Source organism: Varroa jacobsoni, unplaced genomic scaffold (genome assembly GCF_002532875.2).
Source record: "Varroa jacobsoni isolate VJ856 unplaced genomic scaffold, vjacob_1.0 scaffold_639, whole genome shotgun sequence".
Taxonomy (NCBI): Eukaryota; Metazoa; Arthropoda; class Arachnida; order Mesostigmata; family Varroidae; genus Varroa; species Varroa jacobsoni.
Window position 1 is genome coordinate 125,791 of NW_019213541.1, and position 12,008 is coordinate 137,798.

The 12,008-nt window shown below is 41.1% G+C and overlaps 1 long non-coding RNA gene across 1 annotated transcript in view; it reads left to right on the plus strand.

The window, feature by feature from the left end:
* The window catches only part of LOC111262220 (uncharacterized), a 24,930-nt gene extending 23,133 nt beyond the window's left edge, over nucleotides 1-1,797 (plus strand). The window contains exon 6 of the long non-coding RNA XR_002681474.2: nucleotides 593-1,797. This is a non-coding gene — a long non-coding RNA (uncharacterized LOC111262220). The remainder of the gene's footprint in view (nucleotides 1-592) is intronic.
* The last annotated feature ends 10,211 nt before the right edge of the window (nucleotides 1,798-12,008 follow it).

Consider the following 12,008-nt stretch of genomic DNA (forward strand, 5'->3'; position numbering starts at 1 on the left):
AGATAGGTCGTTGAGGAAACGACGACACCTGACGTTATGAAGTCTTTCGGAAGAATGCCTATTATTATTCCCATCTGACTGTATCGAAGCCTATAAAACGAATAACAAAGAGTAAAGATTTTATTACTTACTCCGCTATACTTTACTGATTTACTGAAAATCAAAATCTTGAATTTGTCCGACTCAAAGACAACCTTTAGTATGCACGGATTAAGCTCACTTTTTCACGGGGTTGCTAGAGTTTCGTCGGACGAAAACTTTTGCCCCCAGGGAACAAGCTCTGCTTTTCTTTTCTTTTTTACCGAGCATATTTATTTGTGTCATCGTCAACCAGAGCCAGCGATTTCCGACAAACGAAAACGGTGCCGCACCGTCATTGACGAACATAAGGACGGCTACCAGCATCTTCAGCGCTAATATGTCATTAAATGTACAAATTTACCTTTCTCTAAAAATTGTGTTACCTAGACAGGTGTAGTGAGCCTGTATCGCATGAAAAACGGTCTAAACTGTAGTGTAATGGAGGCTTTCAGCTTATAGCTGGTCGTGATTCGATGTTACCTAACCTAATTAACTTTTCACCTCTACACAGGTAAGGTAAAATAAGCGCAATACAAAACTCGCCAGTGGCATGTGTCTATCTGCAACGCGCGTCGTCCCGAAACGTCGCTTTTCTCGCTTATACATAAGCGAAACGGACAGAAGTACTGAATAAAAGGAACTGTCGAATAAGCTGGCATACGATGTCAAGCTTCAAGCTTGCTAGACACAAAAGAAACGATCCGTGGTCTTCACCTTACAGACTGGATGTTTAACGAGCTCAAATGGGCACTGGAGGAGTTATGCTCTAGTTTAAACAAACTACCGCGACTCACCGGATGCAAACACACATAAAATCTTTTCTGAACGATATATACGGAAAATTACACACCCTTAGCCATGTAGCGTTATCTTCTAACTCAAAGAAAAGTAAAAATTTATTTCAGTTTTGTATCGATTAAAATGGTGAAAATTATGACCAAATAATTCGCAGGCTTAATTTATTGAATATTCTTTTGGCAGGATAAACGAGAAGGCGTAATACCTGAACGCGCTTATTAGAGGGTCAGTCGTATCTTGAAATCCTGCTGAAGCAGTACTAATGGATATAGATATGTTGTGAAATCAGAAAGCTTCTGCAAATAATTGTGCTATAATTTTCTCAACAAAGCATGTAGTAAATAAAAACGCAGCTCTAATAAAGCCATTGATGAACTAGCAGTTTTACATAGGCGCTAGTCTAGATAATGGGGTATATATATCATTGTATACTAATTTTTGTCTAATATGAAATCGTAAAAACACGCGAACTAATCTGTACAAAAGGTAATGCGGCCGCTTACCGCAGACAAATTGATTGTTCTGCTTTAATAAAATGCAACTTCATTGTTGTACCTAAATATAATCGAGGGGTGCGACACGACTATCATCTCAGTCTTCAGCTATAGGTCTAGAGAGGGTCAATCCGAGTTCCGCAGTGTGACATATTATATGCCCGAGCTATAAGGATGGTGTCAAAACATATAATATTGATTTCTTTGTAAAAAAAATCGTCAACTTTACAAAGTAAGAAATGATTGAAAAGCTTTGCAACAAACAATCTAGCAGAGTAGAAAAGCCGAAAGAAAAATAGGAGACGGAGCTAAATTTGAAACCGTAATTTTAAGTGTGATATACATCTAAGAAGCAATGAAAGGATTGCTTACATCGATACATACACTGTATTCGAAAAAAGGCTCTTCTTGGACGACAAGTATAATTTTGCCAGCCAAATGATTCAGTTATTTTTTATGTTATGGAAAAAATTATAGTACTTTTTGAATAAAATACTGGGACGGACATGATTGCGAAGACCTGGACCGTACCTTTTGGCCTTAAATAGTGAATAATTGGAAACCAGAAAGCCTTTCGGCGGTCATGCGTGGCAGGAAAATCACGAACGCCATTCTATGAGACAATAGGTGAATTGTTGCCTTAAATTGCAGACATTCACTGGATTTGGCTACGAAGGCTAATTAAGTTGGGTAATAGAAGGAAGGCATAACTTTTCTAGGCGAAAACAGCTATGCCTCTGAGCTTTTAAATATGCACATGCTTAACAGCCTATTTCTATTGAGATGTTACAGCGGAGCGATGCCGTTACGTGTACCTCTATACACAGCAACATTCTTCAGATTCTGAGTTTGAAAAAGTGTGACTTCGGACGGCTAAAACTATGAAAAAAGTACTCGGTATCATAACGCATAGAATACGCTGCAAGCGATTATTATAAATGTATAAGACATCATGGTCGTCAGAGAGTTTTCTTCTTTAATATGCAATTATCTCACAATAGGCGGTTCATCATACCTAACTTTGATAAAAGCGTTCGTGTTTTCTGAAAGGGCGGTTCTTAGATGTTTTAAGTTAGAAAGGTCAGAAAGCCACTGATCATCAGATGGAGGCCAATTTTAAGAAAATAAAATAGAACATCGTTCGATATTGGGAAATCCTTCCACATCTCATTTAACTCATCATCCGCTTTGCCTTCGCGATCTGTTAGGCCACACTCTTTTGAGACATCACAATCACATTAGGTCTTACAAGTAACAAATCACACATCATATATTAGAAAATCAATAATATTTTGAAAAATCACTTATGGCGCTATCCGTATCACGTATGGTATTATCCTATTAGGGGGCTAGTGAGCGAGTTGACGATATCTCCAAATGCCCTCTCTGTGATACCTCAATAACCATTAAAATTTAACTTGAGCTGCTAAGCTCCTCAAATGGTAAAATGTTAAATTAGAACTACAAATGTACCTCTTTTCTATTATACATGCATTTCTCGCATTGACGGTCACCACCTTGGCACGGCTAGTACACTTGAGATAGTATCTTGCCTAAATAGAAATACAACAATTTCAAGCCGGCTTAGAAAAGTCTTGCTAGCGTTGAACAGAAAATATGGAAGGAATCAGATTCATTCAAAGCATTTAACTGTGAGATGGCAACGTAATCTGTTCTAGCAAAAGCGGCCGTGTACGAATTTCGCTACGTCTGATGGCGGAATATCACCCCAAAATATACATTGGCTAGGAGTCAGTAGGGAATCAGTTTTTTATTGTTGTTAGCGAACGTAGAAAAAAAAGCGATAATTGGGTTTAGCTGAATGGAGCACAGGGCTAAAAAAAGTCGATTTCTCTTTCGTGTGTAACTCGTGTGCGCTGTCTGGGTTTTCGACATTGCTTTGTTCTACCAGAATAGAAAAGCAATATTATCATGCATTTCCTTTCTCGCGTCTATAGGCTCGAGCAGGGGGCCTGTGTGTAGTATGCAGTCAGATAGTACTGACACTGCTCGGTCAATAGCGCTGCAGATCATATATAACTTCGTTGCGGACACTTCATTTTTTGTACCTTAACATAGTACATGCATGGTACGTAACGCTTATGCGTGACTGCTACCTCGATGATAATTGCGAGCTAGCCCGTCATTTTGGTATGTCAGCTTGAAATCGCTATCAAACTTGGTTCAAAAGTCTAAGTTATGTGCTAACTTTGCTCAAGCAGCTAGACGACATGATTTTTATCTATTTAGTAGCGTCTAAGGTAACGATTAGTACTGTTAAGCCTTGTAGAGTAAGTAAGTAAGAGAAAACTTACTTGGCGGGCTTCAAAGTATCGTTGCAATATCGTTTCAGAAACATTAGAAGGTAGTAGGTAAGCTACAGGGTCTGACATTCGATCTGTGACTCTGACCGATTTAAATCAGCGCCAAAATATATGCAAGGAAATGGTTCGACTTTTGGATCCCGTAGTCCCGTGAAGCACTGCGTCAGACGGGTGGCTCTCAGTGTAAAACAAATGTGCTTATACCCAGGTTCAATCCATTCTTCACGAAGGTGTGGGTAATATTGTTTACGTACAACCGGCTACCAGTAAGCAAAGCCCAGTTCTGTGTCGTCTAAGTGTGGGGCTCACCTACGCGGAGGTCGCTACCCACTAATTTTCAATTTCTCTTTTATACTTCACACAGTGTAAACCCGACTATTCTTTAAATAAATACTACGTGCTGGTGGGAGATAGTGGTACGTACTACTGAATTAATGGGCCAGCTCATCCCGATTAAGTTCCCCACAACTCCAGATGCATCCCCGTGTCTCCTGTTAACCTTATCTACTTTCTAATGTACCGCCTGCTTCGCTATCGTCTGATCGAAAGATCAGACGATCCCCAGCCTAGCTTTCTTCCTGAATAGGTTCTTAATAATCCAGACACTACGCTCCCATTGTTCACGCGATTCACAGATGTAGATTGCAAAATTTTTGAGCCCATTTCTGAGTGCTAAAGCGAGTTTCACATCAGTTGCATCTTTTCTTATCGTTTCTAAGACTCAACGTCGCATCAGCGTGATCCCCGGGTGACTAGTTTTTGCCAGACATACGCAGATAGGCATGGAAGTACCCATGGTCTGTTACCTATTAAGCAGAGAATAACTTCGATCTTTTTCCTGGCGTGTTCAGTGTGATATCTCATATGACTGCGCAAGGGTGGTCTTGCGAGATCGAAACCAACTCTTCTTATCATGCGCTTACAATTGTTTCTTTCTCCAACTTATCATCGCTTTCTGGATTCTCCCGCCGAAAATTTTTAATAGTAGCGCTGCGTGGGTCTTTATGGTCCTGTTAGCTTGGATAGCTTGGAGCGCCAGTATAGGCTGAGCCTTCAGACGCGGTTTCTTTGATGATCCGTGTGGTGCGGCACAAGTGGTCCGTAAAGGTGTTACTTTTTATCCTGCCGAACTGGCAGATCCTTTAACTTGAGGTTACGACTACTAACTTGAGGCTAGAACATTGTAAGTTACATTTTGTAGGAAAGATCTTACGATCGATCTTTGTGGAAATCCCGCTGTCGTTTGTGCACATGATTACCATTCGAAACAGTCTTGAAACAGTGTAAAAACTTCAAGTAGTTCGAAAGAATCTTGGGTAGGTAAGAATTAACGTTTCGTTCCCTCAAACTCCGAAACAGGTCATAGCATCGTGAATTCTTCCGTCTGTTCTCTGACATGATTTTGATGATGAAGCCCTGCTCCGCTTTCGAAAGTAGTCCGTATTCTTTTAAAAATTCATCACGCAAGCCTCTATAATTGCCTCGAATATTTATAAGGCACACGCCTTATATAAACTTTTACCGTCATATATTAAAACTGATGCATCTTCGAACAGTTTCGTAGCGACGTCCGTCTCTGCTCCCGAGAACTCTTTATATAGAAGTCCTACGGCTGTCAGAAATCTACCATCCGGGTAAGGAACTGTTCGTGGTTTTAGTCGCTTTCCCGCCTTAATAACTTCACCGTTTGTGACCTTAAGTGTATCCCTTATGGGAGGCTCGTTGCAAAGTCAGGGGGAATTAGAAAAAGCTTGCCAAAAGTCTTTTTTATTTTGTTCTCTCGTCTAAGTATTTTGCTAAAGTTTTAAATTTTCCCTCCGACGAGTGTGTGGCAGACTTTATGGGTGCTCGTTGACCGCTTCTAGAAAATTTTTTGTTTTTTTCTCTTCAGCAGATAACCTTTTTTCCGGAGAATTGCTTTACTTATTTTGAATTATATGAGGTTCTTTATCAACCTCGTCTCACTATCCTGTGCTAACATTCCTCACACGCCCTCCGGCTCTCAGGCATTTTTTTCTCGGGTTCCCGCAGTGGCGTCGTTCGACGCGACTTCAGCGCTATTAGTGTTTGACGACCAGGGTGGTTATCACTGACTTGGAAGCTTCTACTAGTAATGCACAAAAGCTAATTATGAATGCCACGCTTCCTTATCTTTCTATATAATTTTTTGGCCCTCCTCTCCTTTGGAATCACAAAAGCTGTTTGGGTGGAAGCTTAGGTTGCGTAAGAAAGGTTCTGATTCTCAGTTCTATTCAGTGGTTGCTCAGGCTTACTTCATTCTGAAGCACTATCCAACCTTCAATCTAAAAAGCGACAGTCGAGTTGCATATCGCATATGAGCAGGATTCATGTGGGGTTCTCCTTGTTTCCTATGGAATATGGAGGCTCGTTGTTCGCCTTGATTACACTATAGTTGGCCACCTTCTCCACAAAAACTCGATTTCAAGCGTTTGTGTTCCTTGAGCTCCATGGCAAAAAAGCCACATTAAAATTTGCGGTCAAGATCATAAAAAATGTCTCCGGGCCCTCTACCGATTCTGGGAGATATAAGCTAGTCCAATGCTTCTAGCAAACCACTAGGTATGCTTTAGCAGAAATAAAACTTACCAACATCCCTGATTTGCGTTTAATAGGACCGTGATTTCATCCCTGGTTCAGGCCCTTTGTTTGATCCACTTATTATGCAGCTGTAAGTCAATTTATCCACAACTCAGTTCCCTTTTGTGTACACAAGTGCTACGTTGAGTTTGCTCGACTTATTACTAATGATGCTATTTCTTTGAGAAGGTGCTGCGTGATGGCAGTGTGTTTGTGTGAGCCCAAGCATTTCTTTGTTCGGTTGCTAATGACGTTTCTAATTCCTCTTGTTGTTTTTTATTGGCGGTCGTCAGTAATATAGCGAACCTGGACTCTTGTTCTTCTTTTAGCCCTCTCCATTGGGGCAGTTCAAATCGCCTCGGGTTGTCTTACAGAGTGTAGTAGGAACGTTCAGCTGCGCATGTCCTTGCCACGTGTCTAAGTACGCTACAGCTGTAGCATCTTACCGCATCACGTTTGCAATCTAGCAGTATATATAACCTATTTTCTGGTACCTCATGCAACACGGCATAAACACCCATTCTCTCTATGGGTAAGAAGCCTATCTCATGATTGCGAGCATATTTATGCCGGTCAGCTATCGCTATTCTTTGACTGTCTGTTAGTTTTAATAGGTCCTCGCGGATAACATTCAGGGATCGCAAGGAGCCGAGGGAACTATCTGAGCATTAGCTTTAACGTTCTTTATTAAAGTTTCCAGAACAGAGACGGTGCTGCCGTTTACCGTTTTTGTTGCTACGGAATGCATCTCCGTTTCTTAACTATTCAAGTTTGGTGATTGCCGCGTTGTGCTTACTGTAGTCTTCTGCCATTTGCAGTTTTTTAGGGTGTCAGCGTAAAAATATCCTTCTTCTCTATGTACCAAGGTGATGGTCATTGCACGCTGTTACCGCCTGTTACCGCTCCCGCCCGTCTTCCAATTTGGTCTATCAATAATGGTCGCAGGTCTTAGGTTGTGCTTCTCAACCAGGCGCTCACGGAGTTTCCTAATCCCAATATCATCGCTATGAGTCAAATTGTTGGGGTCTTAGCAACCATGTCCGATTGCTGATTCTCCTGGGAGCCAGGATTAGAATCTAACATGAGGTTTACTCATCTTTCCTGTTTCTTGTACACTTTTTGTAACCTATTTCTTCCAAGGAAAACGTGCACCACCTGGCCTTGAAATTGTGAAAACATAGTTCTCCATGTGACCTGATCCACCTGCTCTTCCTCTTGTACTATATGCATGCGTAAGGGTATGCTCTCCTTCTATATGCTGGATCCTGAGCAACGATTATAAATGCTTTATCTGGGCAACTCGGTTTAATAAGCTCGTCAAGGTCTTATAACAAGTTACATCCTTCAATTGAAGGCTGTAACTTGTTATAAGATAATACTTCAAATGTGTCATTGTCTGCTGAGGCTGCGCGAACTAGATCTAGTAGTAAGTGTCCACTTTGTCCAATATCCTGTTTTTCTAGGCTAATTTGCATGCTTACTGGAACCTTGTTGCGGAACGTTACGATCCCCCCCCCCCCCAGCCTCAGCAGGATGTACGCATTTCTACTAATCACGTTGTAGTCCTTATCCTTCGTAAGATAAGGATCTCTACTTATTCGGTACCTGAAGCAGCTCCTTCAATTTTGTCAGCATAGGCTTCCTCTCTCTTTAGGTAGATTCTTGCTATTTAAAACTGTGTATCGGTGGCATTCTTCACTCCTAGCGTAAGTGATGTTTCCAAGTGCATCTTGCGAAACTATGCCCTTTTCGATATCTGCAGTTAATTTCAAGCCTAAAGCACCTCATGTGTCTCTAGTGTTAAACAACTCACCGGTGCAGCGTGGCAGGGACAAAGATACGTATAGACTTCAAAAAACGTTTGCCTCTGACGTCATCAAATGCTTCCTTCGTCTCAGCACAAACAATATCAGTTAAAATCTAAAGCTTTAAAAAGATCTGCTAAATTGGATATAGAGGATAATGTTGAGAGAAAACGTTTGAGGAAAAAGCATGTCAAGACGCAATAATTAACAAACAAATAATTGAACCCTAAGTCATTAGTTGCAATTGATACTAATCTAAAAAAACTCCACGGCAATAACTTGCCTTCGCTTCGTGCCGGAGACTTAACCGCCTGAAGTACTTCTTTTCTATAAAAGTTGAATTAAACATTTTTGAAACATTTAGTCTATATTAACAATGTACATATATAAGTTACATTAAAACAGTGTCATCTTATAAATCTTGCAGCACAACTAGCAAACGTGGCAGCCTTAGCTTGCCATCTTTCTTCGGTTAGTCGGACAATTCGATAAATAACTGCCAGCATGATCAGACTTTCATTAATACCTAAAAAGTGGCGACGTATTAGGAAAAACAACGGGGGGTAGCATTCGGTATGAAATGTGACATAATTAATTTTAATTTTTAGCACTCAAACGAAGTCTCGAAATGCAATTTCGATGAATTTGATGAATTTTTTAATTAAGATGGTGTCAGTGTTTAGAGAAAGTATTCATCTCTAAAAGCTATGTCTGACAAATATGCTGGGAGCTAGAGGATTTCCATCTGAAACCCCTGTCCCCTTACCACCGCGATTCTAACGCTGCGAAGTCGAGCGAGCACTCTCGTTGCAAGATGCACGGTTTTTTTCATTTACTGATCATCTCTTATTAATGCGGACTTTTTTAACATTACGTCCTCCAATCAATAACAGCAAACTTTGGCCGTAACTTACACGAAGGACGTATAAAGCTGTAATGGACGACGCCTGTATCAGGCCACTAAACACACACCACAAACGTTTGCAACTACACGTTTGCTTAACAGTTATGTTCTGCCTGCGGTCGGATCATGGAATCGATGTTTTGGCGCAAATCGCGAATATATGGGCAGAAAGAAACGAATGTCTCCGCGTAAGTATTTTTCATCCTTACTCGAATCATGCAGCATTCATCGTTCACTTTATTATTTAATTGAAGTAAACAACTAATTTATTTCAACATATAACAAACTTAAGTGCTAACACCCGTTTGCTCTGAGATGGGTCTAACAGCTGTTAACTCTTCGTTGTTCAATTTCGTAAAGGGTCTTCCTCAAGATTTATTCCCAAGATTAAAGTTTCTTGCTCGGATACTATTAACTTATGATGTCCTTAAGAGTAGAACCTTCACCAAGGGCAGGCTTCTACCGTCGCTACGTTGTCAACATGGAACTCATATCCATAGCTGCTCAATAGTATCTCAACGGCTCATTGCAATTCGCTTACTAAAAAGCCTCGTGATGACATTCGAGTGAACGATTTCCTATTTGAAGGATTACAAGTACGTCTCGAGTATAAAAAAAAAAGTGCCGTAAAATGTCACACCGTCATAAAGTGACACCATTTTAAAATATGAGATTCGTATGTTTGTTGCATTTCGCGCTGAACGGCTCTATATTTCAAACATTTTTTTCTTCTTTAACAAACCTACCGGTATAAGGATAGACGAATTTCGGCTGCCGTCAAATTCATGATCAGCTTCACAGAATAGGTCATCATGTTCTATCGCTGTAAGCGTTGCACTGACGCTGTTTATTATCTCCTGGTTTAGCTATTGTATGAAGAGATGTATTTTTATTTGAACTCCACCTGAATCCTACCAAAACATGACAAAATTAAGTTTTCTCCTGTAGGAGACAAAAGAAGCATCCAAGCGCCCTGCGCCCTTGGTTCAGATAAACTTTCAACAGCTATCGCATCGCTTCAGGCTTGACGGTGGCGGGGACCGTTATTGCTATAGGCACTTAGTGAGGGGGAAAGGGACTAACGGTTGGCCGTTGTTCTTGTCGGGCACGCGCGAGGGCGCATTCCATTGTATCGCATTGGGCGAGCGGATCCCAGACATCGACAGACTATTTTCGTCATGTAGTTGTGGTTCCGTTCTCGCCACGGCTCAGGCTGCAGTAGTCTTCGACGCCGCCGCGTAGGCTCCTCGTCAGAGCGACATTGACAAAAATAACGGTGGCTGTAGGGTTCGACACTGTGAGGCCTCTTGGTCGCATGTATTTGCCCCGTCTTTATGAGCGACTTGCCAAACAGTTTTGAGAAACAACGATGTCTCGTCGTAATGTGTGTGTGCCATTGTGAATGTCATGTTTTACGTTTTACATAAGCTTGAAATAATACTGGAACTGAGTACGGGTGTAAATTGTTGCCAACATAGTTGCCCTAATATAAATATAGTGAACTACATGCGTGCTGTTCTATTTCACGTTGGATATCGAAATATCGGTGTTGGTAGTTTTTACAATATATCAAGTTGGATACACTCGTAGCTATACGAGAGCAATACGAACACTCCTTAAGAGCTTCGAGTAATGCGCTGAGGTAGGTTCCAGTTGGAAATATGCCGTTTTGTTCTTTACGTAAATTTTCTTCGTTGGGTGCGCGTCAGTCAGATCTGCTGTGGGTCAACGTCCGACCTTGATGCCTCTAATCTGTAGTACGTAACAAGCACAGATTCTAAATGCAACGAGAAGCCACAGGAGAAGAAAGCGCCACCTACGAAGTTAAGCCATGTTATTTGCTATATTTGAAGTTTTCTAGAGCTTCTATTGTCCCCGTAGTTGATTTGCGGCCGTGAATTACGCTCATTAGAGAAGTTATTTTTGCCAGGCGACTGCAGATAACTCTAGCAGGACGTTTTGGCCCACTTAAATGACAGGAACGATAATCTGTATAATAGAATAGCTTGTACAGATGTTCATATCTGCGATTGTCGTTGGTGCACGATAATAATATCTACCAGGCCAAAGACGCCTGACCATTTGCGTTTCGTATTTAAATAGTTGCGGAATAAATATTTTGACGCGGTTTAATTTCGAATCGGCCCATCCGAATGGGACCAACGCTGCATCGTACAGCCATTTACTGCTCCTCTGTATGTCAGATATTGTTCGGCACTGCACTTAGGGTACTCGAACGCCAGTTCACAGAACAACAAGAAGAGAAGTATCAATCGAAGTGTTAACAAACACTTTGAAGTTATTCAGTGGGGACTCGTATCTAATGTTAAAAAAGTTCAAAGCACTCCAGGAGCATTTATCGAGCAGATGAATTAGGTAATAATGCATACATGTAATATCCTAATAAAAATAACCATACTTCATTGACGACTTGGTGTCCCAGATGAAACGATTATACTTTGATCGGCCGTGTTATACGGTGCAACTGTTAAGGGTAAGCCGAATAAAAGAGGCCGCCACAAGCAGAGACGATAATGTTAAGCGGGGGGCATGAGGAAAGTGCAGGCGGACAAAAGAACCTTTCGATACCGAGGAGATTATGTTGCGTATTCAAATGCGACGCATTGCAAAATTTACGTTTCCCACGATAGGCCAACGTAGAATAGTACCCACTTTCTATAATTGTATATGTAAATTGCATCCGTCATGAGATATAACTATTATTACCTCAGTGAGATAGCGTTTAGCGGCATGATGTTATGCGTAGTCACGCGTCAGATCTACCTCCCGTGTACATATAATGCCTAAATTACTACTGTGATGTGTATAGGATAGATTATCTTGTATACGCTGCAAGCAACCAGCTGTATATAAATAGAAGTTACTAACCAGAGTGAACTTTTTTCGTCAGAATAACTAGGCGACCTCGCACTAGTCGAATTTTCAGATCGATCAAAGTTCACCGCGGTTCGATCGCCGTACATGACAAATTTTATGCGTTTGA